This window comes from Ursus maritimus, unplaced genomic scaffold (assembly GCF_017311325.1).
Source record: "Ursus maritimus isolate PB19 unplaced genomic scaffold, ASM1731132v1 scaffold_27, whole genome shotgun sequence".
In the NCBI taxonomy this organism is placed as follows: domain Eukaryota; kingdom Metazoa; phylum Chordata; class Mammalia; order Carnivora; family Ursidae; genus Ursus; species Ursus maritimus.
The window spans coordinates 14,810,732-14,822,356 of record NW_024425230.1 but is presented as its reverse complement, the minus strand read 5'-3'; positions in this window follow the sequence as shown (position 1 = coordinate 14,822,356).

Here is an 11,625-nt window from a genome sequence, read left to right as displayed (position 1 = left end):
TGTTTATTTTCTTCCAGGTTACCTATCAAGTTTTATTAATTAAAGCAGTTTCTTAGACTACTCTCTGGGGCTATCTGACAATAAAATCATACCATCCCACATGTTTTATTACATCTTTTTCAATAATCTAACCCTTCACGCTATCTCATTTTTGCTTTCAGTGAGCAGTATTTCTATAATATTAATAATAGTGAAATTGGACACATTTATTTTACCATGGATATAGCTTTTAGATTGAAATAGATGGCTTTCATTATGGTAAAGCAGTTTTCCTCTATTCCTGTATTTTAGTATTTTATCAAAAGAATGTCACCAATTTTTAACATTTGTTCTACTTATGCTAGGGACATTAATCCACTTATGCTAGGTATTATGTATATTTAGACCATATTTTTCTTCTTTAATCTACTTGTGTCAAGTGTTATATTAATAGATGTCCTTATCTATTTATAGCACTTCTCCCTGAAAAGAAGTAACTTGAAGAGAGAATCTTAGTAAAAGATTTTCTCATACCAGGTCACCGTTGCAATTAAAGTGTCCTTAGTCCCAGGGTGTGTGTCTCTGGGGTGACTGGTTTCTAATCTGGGCTGCCATCTTGAAAGCAAATTTGTAGTTTTCAACTCTAACCAGAGTAAGGGGTCCTGTTGAGAAGCCTATGGACCAAGGGTCCACTTGAGAGGTCTGAGCTGTTCCAGGAACAACCCTCTATTTCCAAGGCTTGCTTTTGTGATACTGTTTTTCATTTGTTCTTTTTGGACCCCTGTGGGCAGCCAACATTACTGTTATTTTTCCCTCTACTCTTGGAGGAAATCAGCCCAGAGAACAGAGAGGCTTTGGTGGTTCCTCAGCTTTTCTGTAAACAGTTACCTGCGTGATCTGTTTCAAATGGCGTGATTTTCCAAACTGGGCTCCATGGCATCTTCTGGAAGGATTTGCTACAAGTATAACAAATAATTAAAGGGTCCGGCTGTTTGTCTTCTCTCTCTCTCACTTTCTCTCCTTCCCCCTACCCCCAGCCCTTTGTTTTAGTCTTCATAGTCTCTTTTCTCTATTTCCGTGTTGTTGGACACTTGCCTGACAAGATGGGTGGGATTAGTGGCCACAAGACCTCATAAACTGTAAATGCTGAAAGCTACAGAATTTCCACAAATTCCCATTGCCTCTCTTAAAACAGTTCGATGGTGTGCTTTCAACCGTGGCTGAATTTCAGAATCACCTGGGGATCTTCTCAAACATGCTGATGCCTGGGCCCACCATCCACCAGTTAAATACGCTATGGTGGCCTGTGGGAACTGTCTTTCCAGCAAGGCCTCTCAGGCACTTGTCTTGCTTCTCTTCTCAGGTACTTCTTTCCGGTTCTACAAGTGTTAGTTTACTTGTTGGATTGGTTGTCTCGGGGGCAGAGGGCTGAGTTAGCCGTTCTTCTCAGGTCCCGGCACAACATTATCAAGGTTAATGCTTATTCCTGCCTCCTCCTCACCCTTTCCTGCTCTTTTCCTTAGTTGTAACATAATGTTCCTCTTCTGTTCCAGGATCTCACCTACATTTGATTATCATGTCTTCTTAAGATCCTCTTAGCTGTGATAGTTTCTCAACTTTCCTTGTTTTTGATGACCTGACTATATGGAGGAATACTAGTCAGGTATTTTGTAGGCCGTCCTATTTTCCTCATGATTAAACCTGGGTTATGGGTTTTAGGGAGGAAGACCACAGAGGTAAAGTCATTTTCATCCCCTGATATTAGAGGTACGTACTATCAACATGACTCATCACTATTGTTGTTGACTTTGATGACCTGGCCTAGGTCATGTTTCTCAGATTTCTCACTGTAAAGTTATTCTTTTTCCTCTTTTTCCATGCTGTGTGCTTTGGAAGGATGTCAGATACAGAGCCCACTGTTAAGGAGTGGGGGGTCCTATTCACCCCCTTGACGGAGAGCATCGACATAGACTATTTGGCATTCTTTTCAGGAGAGATACCTCTTCTCCTCACTTCTGTTTATTTATTTGATCATTTATTTATATCAGCTCATGAATATTTATTTTATACTTTGAGTTATAATCCAATACTTTATTTACTGCTCAAATTAAATTGTTTTAGCTGGCCTCTGAGAATGCTGTCGGTTGGCTTTTGTGTCCATTTGACATACAACTTCTCTCTCCCTCTCTCTCTTTCTCTGTCGTTTACCACTTGCTTTGCTCTCTCTTACTCTCTCTCTTTTAACTACGTCCTGCTTTTCTGGCACCATAAGATGCTTCAAGTTCATCTTCAGCATTTGCTGCCTCAGTCCTGGAATCAGCCATTTCTCCAAGGATCCCTGGTTCTTTTATTTTTATTTTTTATTTTTTTAAATGATTTTTTATTTATTTATTCGACAGGATAGAGACAGCCAGCGAGAGAGGGAACACAAGCAGGGGGAGTGGGAGAGGAAGAAGCAGGCTCATAGCGGAGGAGCCTGATGTGGGGCTCGATCCCATAACACCAGGAACACGCCCTGAGCCGAAGGCAGATGCTTAACCGCTGTGCCACCCAGGTGCCCCCCCCCGGTTCTTTTATTGAGAGTCTTATTAAAAACCATAATCTTGGCCCTAGGTGTCCTTACTGTTACTGGGCTGCTGTTCCTTCAGGCCTCTCCATTGACAGAGCAAGGAAATACATGTGTTTATATCACATGGCTACGTGTGACCATCTGTATGGCTATTAAGCTAAATTTGAGTTCATACTTGTGTTTCCAACCACAATCTGTTAGCACGTGGATCATTGAAGCCTCCTCCCTGTGCTTATCCATAATCTCTCACTCAATAGTGAGAGACCTGGTGCCTACCCTCCACCACGCACTTACTGACTTGTCCTATTCTGCTGTATCAGAATGATCAACACCGACTCCCATGGAAAATGACTTTATCAACTAGGTACAGGGCCACGGATAGTTTCTCTTGCCTTTAGTCTTCTGATTTCATTCATTTCCAAAGTGACTAGTCTTCTGCATCATTCATTTCCAAAGTTACTTGGCTCAGCACCTTTATCTTCCACCCCCTCTGCTGAAGTCATTTCATGCATTTGTCATACAGTTAGATTCACTTGCCACAGTCTGCATTCCATCTTGGGATCCCCTGACCTCCTAAATGATTTTTTTTTAAAGATTTTATTTATTTATTTGACAGAGAGAGAGACAGCCAGCGAGAGAGGGAACACAAGCAGGGGGAGTGGGAGAGGGAGAAGCAGGCTCCCAGCAGAGGAGCCTGATGTGGGGCTTGATCCCAGGACTCCGGGATCACGCTCTGAGCCGAAGGCAGACGCCTAATGACTGAGCCCCCCAGGCGCCCCCTAAATGATTTTTTAAATTTACATGCATTAAGGTTCACTGTGCTATAAGGTTCTATGGGTTTTGTCAAATGTATAGTGTCTTCTTTCTTGGAATATTGTTTTACCATAAAAATTATTGTATGTTCATCCTCACCTAAAAGTTGGCTCTTCTGGATTCATACATGATTTTTCCCACAAATAATTTATTTCTTTACTTAATAAGCACACATATAGCTCTTACCATGTCCAAGCACTATTTTTGGTGCTTTACAAGTCTGTTTTCATTTAATCCTTATCATAGTTCTATAAGAGAGGTGCTATTATTAGCCTTGTATTATAGACAAGGAAACGGAGGCAAAGAAAGGTTAAATAACGTTGCCAAGGTCACACAGCTAGTACAAGTTTGTCAGCCAAGGCAAACAGTAAACACGGCTTCTGATTAGATGTTCATATCACATTGGTAACTGGCTGGAGCCAAACAGAGGCTTCCTGCATGGCTGACCCCTAGTGAAGTTGAGCTCTGGTAGAGGGCTCTAGGTACACAGCAAGCAGCCGCTGAGATGGAGAAGCTTTGAACAGTTTCCTCCAGCGGTTGTGAAATTGATGAAATGGAATAATTGATGGTTGCTTTACTGAATAATTTACCAATCTGATCATTCAGAAAAGCAGTAAGATGTGAAATGGGAAAACAAGGGAGAAATGAGTTTGGACCAGGGAAGGATCGATACGAACCCGCGAGGTTGAACACTGCCGGCCAGGGCCAGGTATGTTGAAGCAAGGCAGGTCTCTGCGGGCCTCGCTTCTGACTTCAGAAGGCAGAATGTGCTAGACTGCCTGGCTTGCTGCTTGCCACACAGCGCTGCTGGAGAGCCTGCATCTGCTTGCGGTGGACTCGGAGTTTGTCTTTTTCTCACTTATCTGTTCTTTCTGCATGAAAGTCTATTCTCATTGCCTAGAGTGCGGAGCCGCTCATGGTATTAGGCTTCTTCCGTAGACCCACCAGATCCTTGTTGTGAATTGGGGAACACTGCGCCATTGAGGAAGGATTTTTGCCTGTTGCCTTGTTTAATCTGTACAGCTGCTTTTTTTTAAAAGAAGATTTAATTTATTTATTTTAGAGAGTGCAGGGGAGGAGCAATTAGAGAGGGAGAGAAAGAATCTCCAGCAGACCTCGTGCTGAGTGTAGAGTCCGACATGGGGCTCGATTCCAGGACCCTGAGCTGAAACCAAGAGTCAGATGCTTAACGAGCTACACCACCAAGGTGCCCCTGTGCAACTGCTTTGAAGGTCGTGTCATTATCTGTACTTCGCAGGGGAGGACCAGTGCACAAGAAGGGTAAACCGTTCCGCTCAGAGTCTCAGCAACTCACTTCTGACTGTGAATTCCCTTCCTCCCACTCTTCTGCGGTTGCCTTTGCCTCATCCGCCACAGGGAAAGAAAAATCAGATGCGAAGTCAAAGAGCTGGCTCTCCGTGATAACAACTCCATTAATTTTAGTCATTTCTGCCTTCTTTACCCCATCCATTATCCCACATAGACATCTGTGAAATATCACTTGGGAATCAAAGACATTTCCCTTGTAGTATAACTTTAAGATTAAATGGCCATTTCGAACGTTCATTTTTCTAATCTTGTTTAGTGTCTGTACTATGAGCACTTTTGCTGCTCTCCAGGCTTTCGTAGTAACTTAATTAACTGCGAAGAAACCGGAGTGACCAGGCAAAGAGAAATGATGTCGGCTTTACAATCAACTCAGACAAATAAATAGATGGAACAGAATTTTCTGGAAGGGTCCTGTAGATAGTCTCATAGTCTTGTTTGGAGAATCTCAAGAGACTTGTACCTAGGAAATACTCAAGGCTAGTTTTCCATTTCTCACTATTGAGATTCCAGATGATTCCTGTACAATGACAGTAATAACCACTAATTCTGTATACTAATGAAGAACTCACAAAGTGCTTGAGTCAGGATCTAAATGTGGATTAGACACGTCCAACTTCCTTCCAGTTCTTATGGCATGTACTAAGAGCTAGACTTCTCCAGCATTCTTGTCATTTTACCTAAACAGATGGGCCATGAGCAAGTATATCAGATTTCTTTGCTCAATGGAACATACTTTCAGTTGATTGTATGTATGAATTGTAGCAATATTTGCATATAATAAAATACCATATCCATGTGTTGTGGCTAGTTCACTTATATTACAATGACCATCTAGCTGGATTTTAAACAGATTGGCTTGGGACCAATAACTTTGAGATATTAATATTGATAACCAAAGAATAATCAAATGGGAGACATTATAAAGAGAGATTTAGTTATAAGATAACTGGATAACTATGCAAATTATGGGCCATAATTTGTTCAGTTTCACAACAATATTAACACTGAAAACAAAAACTTTCACTTTCTGTTATTGTTCAGAATTCTTCTAAGCAAAGTTTCAGTGATGGTCAGAGATCAGGTCCATCATGGGCCATTTTTTCTTTGGGGACTCCATGGACAATTGGCTATAACTACCAACCCACTGTCTTTAACTTTTGCTCTGAAAATGACAGCTTAGCAAAGAAGGTGTTGCTCATAATTATTCCCATTGCTTATCTGAAACACCGTAGATGAAACAACAGTTCTGTGTGTTATGTCTTTCCCCCCACTGCTGGTCAGCTGGTATCTATTAAAATCCGTCCATATTAAGGGGTTTGGGTGGGAAATAGGATTATTGCTAATTTTATTTGAGGATAAGGGATTCTTTCAATCTTTCGGATTGCTAAAAGTCCCTAAATTTCTGTAAAGCACTGTTTTATTGTAAAGTGCATTGGGAGAACTTCAACTCAAAAGAATGAATTATTATAGTAATATACAAATATTAAATATCTTAATACAAATATTAATAAATAATAAATATCTACATACAAATATTAAGATATCTTAATATCTTCTTTTTGTTGTTTTTAATTAGCTTTTGGTAACAATTCTTTTTTTAAAATTAAATTAAATTAAATTATTAAAAAAGATTTTATTTATTTATTTGAGAGAAAGAACAGAGCACGCGACAGAGCACACAAGGTGGGAGGAGGGGCAGAGGGAGAGGGAGAAGCAGGCTCCCGGCTGAACAGGGAGCCCAACATGGGACAACAGCGGTCTTTTTTTTTTTTTTTGAAGATTTTATTTATTTATTCGTGTGAAAGAGAGAGAGCACAAGCTGGGGGAGTGGCAAAATCTTCAACTACACTTGATAATTTAACTAGGTACCTCTATATTTCTGTGAGTATTGATTTTTGTATTTTGAGACTATTTTGTTAGGAGCATACCTGAAAAAGCAGATTTTATTTTATTTTTATTTTTTTAAGGGTGCATATATCTTTTTATTTTATTTTTATTTTTTTCTGTTTTATTTATTTATTATTATGTTATGTTAGTCACTATATAGTACGTCAATAGTTTTTGATGTAATGTTCCATGATTCATTGTTTGCATATAACACCCAGTGCTCCATGCAATACGTGCCCTCCTTACTACCCATCACCAGGCTAGCCCATCTCCCTCCCCCTTCCCCTTTCCCCTCTGTAGCCCTTAGTTTGTTCCCAGGGTCCATAGTCTCTCATGGTTCATCTTCTCCTCTGTTTCCCCTCCTTCATTTTTCCCTTCCTTCTCCTAATGTTCTCCTTGCTATTCCTTATGTTCCACAAATAAGTGAAAGCATATGAAAATTGTCTTTCTCTGCTTGACTTATTTCACTTAGCATAGATTATGCTAAGTGAAAAAGCAGATTTTAAAACAAATATCTTATGGGTTTTTTTCCCTATTAAATATTACTTGACAACTTAATGTTTGTCTTAAAACTTAATTTTTTTGTCCAGTGTATTTTTTGATTGTCTTTTTATTTTTAAACCTGTGTGTTTTTTGTTTGTAGTGTGTCTCTTATAGACAATATTTTGACCTTGTTTTGTTTTTTTTTTAAGATTTTATTTATTTATTCGACACAGAGAGAGAGATGGTCAGAGAGAGAGGGAACACAGGCAGGGGGAGTGGGAGAGGAAGAATCAGGCTCCCAGTGGAGGAGCCTGATGTGGGGCTCAATCCCAGGACTCCGGGATCACGCCCTGAGCTGAAGGCAGACACTTAACGACTGAGCCACCCAGGTGGCCCAGACCTTGTTTGTAGTAGCCAATTCAGTAGTCTCTGTCTTTAATTGGTAAGTATAACCTGTTTACACTTATCATAAATACCATTATGTTAGTTCTTATTTCCGCCATTTTATTTCATATTCTCCATTTATTGCACCCCATTCCCTCGCTCCCTGTCTCTCTCCATATCTGTATTTTTCTATTTTCTATTGGATAGATTTTAATTTCTTCCACTAATTCGAAGATTACACATTCTATTTTTGTTCTTATGATGGTTGTCCCTAACTTAAGACCACTATTGTCTATATTTGTCCTGGGGATTTTCTTAAATTAGGGATTTTTCTGGACTCATAGAGTTGAGGATTTTTTTAATCCTTTTCCAAAAGAGTAATCTATATTAGCTTATATGATATTGGGAGTATCCATTTTTTGTAGGTTTTGCCAAATTTGTATTAAAACTCTGGTCTTAGTGTTATTTTTTAGAAGAATTTCAGTGATAATTGTACCTTAAAAAATATGAGTATAGGTTCACTCATGTTTTCTAACATGCTGCATCAGTACTATATAACATATATTCCCTAGGAAATAGCTGACTTTATTTATATTTTATGTGTATTGTTAGAGTGTTGTACCTACCATTTTCTTATAATTTAGAAAATATTCAGATTTTCTTTATGTATGGTATTTTTCTCATGTTTCATGCTTTTAATTGGGTCTTCTTTCATTTTTACTTAGGGTATATGCCAAAGATTGATTTGCGTTTTTGGGGGGAAGGATCTTTTCAAAGAATAAACTCTTGGTTTTATTAATCAGGTGTTTGTTTTGTTTCCTATATCAAGTTAAATTTTTAATAAAGAATGTTTGGGTCAACCAGGAAATTAAAGAGGAACTTGAACAATTCATGGAAACCAATGAGAACAAAAACACATTGGCCCAAAACCTATGGGATACTGCAAAGGCAGTCCTAAGGGGGAAATACACAACCGTCCGAGCCTCACTCACAAAAGTAGAAAAATCCTGAATGCACCAGCTAACCTTACATATAAAGGAACTGGAGAGAGAACAGCAAATAAAACCTAAACCAAGCAGGAGAAGAGAAATAATAAAGATTAGAGCAGAGATCAATGAAATAGAAACCAGAAAAACAGTAGCACAGATCAATGAAACTAGAAGTTGGTTCTTTGAAAGAATTAATAAAATCAATAAACCTCCGGCCAGATTTATCCAAAAGAAAAGAGAAAGGATCCAAATTAATAAAATTACTAATGAAAGGGGAGAAATCAAGACTAACACCAAGGAAAGAGAAACAATTATTAGAAATTATTATCGGCAGCTATATACCAATAAATTAAGCAACCTGGAAGAAATGGATGCCTTCCTGGAAACCTATAAACTACCAAGACTGAAACAGGAAGAAATTGACAATCTGAATAGACCAATAACAAGTAATGAAATTGAAAAACCTCCCAAAAAACAAGAGCCCATGGCTGATGGATTCCCAGGGAAAGTCTACATTTAAAGAAGAAACATTTAAAGAAGAAATAATACCTATTCTCCTGAAGCTGTTTCAAAATATAGAAACAGAAAGAAAACTTCCAAACTTATTCTATGAGGCCAGCATTACCTTGATACCCAAACCAGGCAGAGATCCCATAAAAAAGGAGAATTACAGACTGATATCCCTGATGAATATGGATGCCAAAATTCTCAACAAGATCCTAGCCAATAGGATCCAACAGTACATTAAAAGGATTATCCATCATTATCCATCCCATGACCAGGTGGGATTTATTCCTGGGATGCAAGGTTGGCTCAACATTCACAAATCAATCAATGTGATAGAACACATTAATAAAAGACAAGAACCATATGATCTGTTCAACTGATGCAGAAAAAGCATTTGACAAAATACAGCATCCTTTCCTGATTAAAACTCTTCCGAGTTTAAGGATAGAGGGAACATTCCTCAATATCATAAAAACCATCTATGAAAAGCCCACAGTGAATATAATTTTCAATGGGGAAGAGCTGAGAGCTTTTCCCTTTAGATCAGGAACATGGCAAGGATGCCCTCTCTCACCACTATCGTTCAACATAGTACTAGAAGTCCTAGCCTCAGTAATCAGACAACAAAAAGAAATAAAAGATATTCAAATTGGCAAAGAAGAAGTCAAACTCTCTCTCTTTGCAAATGATGTGATACTTTATGTGGAAAACCCAAAAGATTCCACACCCAAATTACTAGAACTCATACAGCGATTCAGTAATGTGGCAGGATACAGAATCAATGCACAGAAATCAGTTGCTTTTCTATACACCAACAATGTAACTGTAGAAAGAGAAATTAGGGAATTGATTCCATTTACAATAGCACCAAAAACCATAAGATACCTAGGAACAAACCTGATCAAAGAGGTAATGGATCTGTACTCTAGAAACTACAGAACACTTATGAAAGAAAGTGAAGAAGACACAAAAAGATGGAAAAACATTCCATGCTCATGGATTGGAAGAATAAATATTGTTAAAATGTCTATGTTGCCCAGAGCAATTTCTACTTTCAACACCATCCCTATCAAAATGACATGGGCATTTTTCAAAGAGCTTGGAACAAGGAATCCTAAAATTTGTATGGAACCAGAGAAGACCCAGAATCACCAAGGAAATGTTGAAAAAGAAAAACAATGCTGGGGGCATCAGGTTGCCTGACTTCATGCTGTATTACAAAGCTGTCATCACCAAAACAGCATGGTATTGGCACAAAAACAGATGCATAGATCAATGGAACAGAATAGAGTCTCCAGAAATGCACCTTCAACTCTACGGTCAACTAATCTTTGACAAATCAGGAAAAAACATCCAATGGAAAAAAGACAGTCTCTTCAATAAATGGTGTTGGGAAAACTGGACAGCTATATACAGAAGAATGAAACTCAACCATTCTCTTACACCATACACAAAGATAAACTCTAAATGGATGAAAGACCCGGATGTGAGACAGGCATCCATCAAAATCCTAGAGGAGAACCTAGGCACTAACCTCTTCAATATCGGCCACAGCTACTTCTTTCATGACATGTCTCCAAAGGCAAGAGAAACAAAAGCAAAAATGAACTTTGGGGACTTCATCAAAATAAAAAAGCTTCTGCACAGCAAAAGAAATCATCAATAAAACTAAGAGGCAACCCACAGAATGGATATTTGCAAATGACATTACAGAAAAAGGGCTGGTATCCAAGATCTATAAAGAACATCTCAAACTCAACACCCAAAAAACAAATAATCAAGTCAAAAAATAGGCAGAAGACATGAACAGACACTTCTCCAAAGAAGACATACAAATGGCCAACAGACACGTGAAAAAATGTTCAACACCATTAGCCATCTGGGAAATTCAAATCAAAACCACATTGAGATACCACCTTACACCAGTTAGAATGGCAAAAATTGACAAGGCAGGAAACAGCAAATGTTGGAGAGGATGTGGAGAAAGGGGAACCCTCTTACACTGTTGGTGGGAATGCAAGTTGGTACAGCCACTTTGGAAAACAGTATGGATGTTCCTCAAAAAGTTAAAAATAGAGCTACCCTATGACCCAGTAATTGCACTACTGGGTATTTACCCCAAAGATACAGATGTAGTGAAAAGAAGGGGCACGTGCACCCCAATGTTCATAGCAACAATGTCCACAATAGCCAAACTGTGGAAGTTGCTGAGATGCCCTACAACAGATGAATGGATAAAGGAGATGTGGTTCATATATACAATGGAATATTACTCAGCCATCAGAAAGGATGAATACTCACCATTTGCATCGACATGGGTGGAACTGGAGGGGATTATGCTAAGTGAAATTAGTCAAGCAGAGAAAGACAATTATATGGTTTCACTCATATGGGGGACATAAGGAATAACACAAAGGACATTAGGGAAAGGAAGGGAAAACTGAACGGGGAAATCAGAGGGGGAGATGAACCATGAGAGACTATGGACTCTGGGAAACAATCTGAGGGTTTCAGAGGGGAGATGGGTTAGCCCAGTGATGGGTATTAAGGAGGACACATGTTGTAGTGAGCACTGGGTGTTACATGCAAATAATGAATCATGGAACACTACATCAAAAACTAATGATGTACTATATGGTGACTAACATAACATAATAAAAAATAATAATTTTTGATTTATTTCTG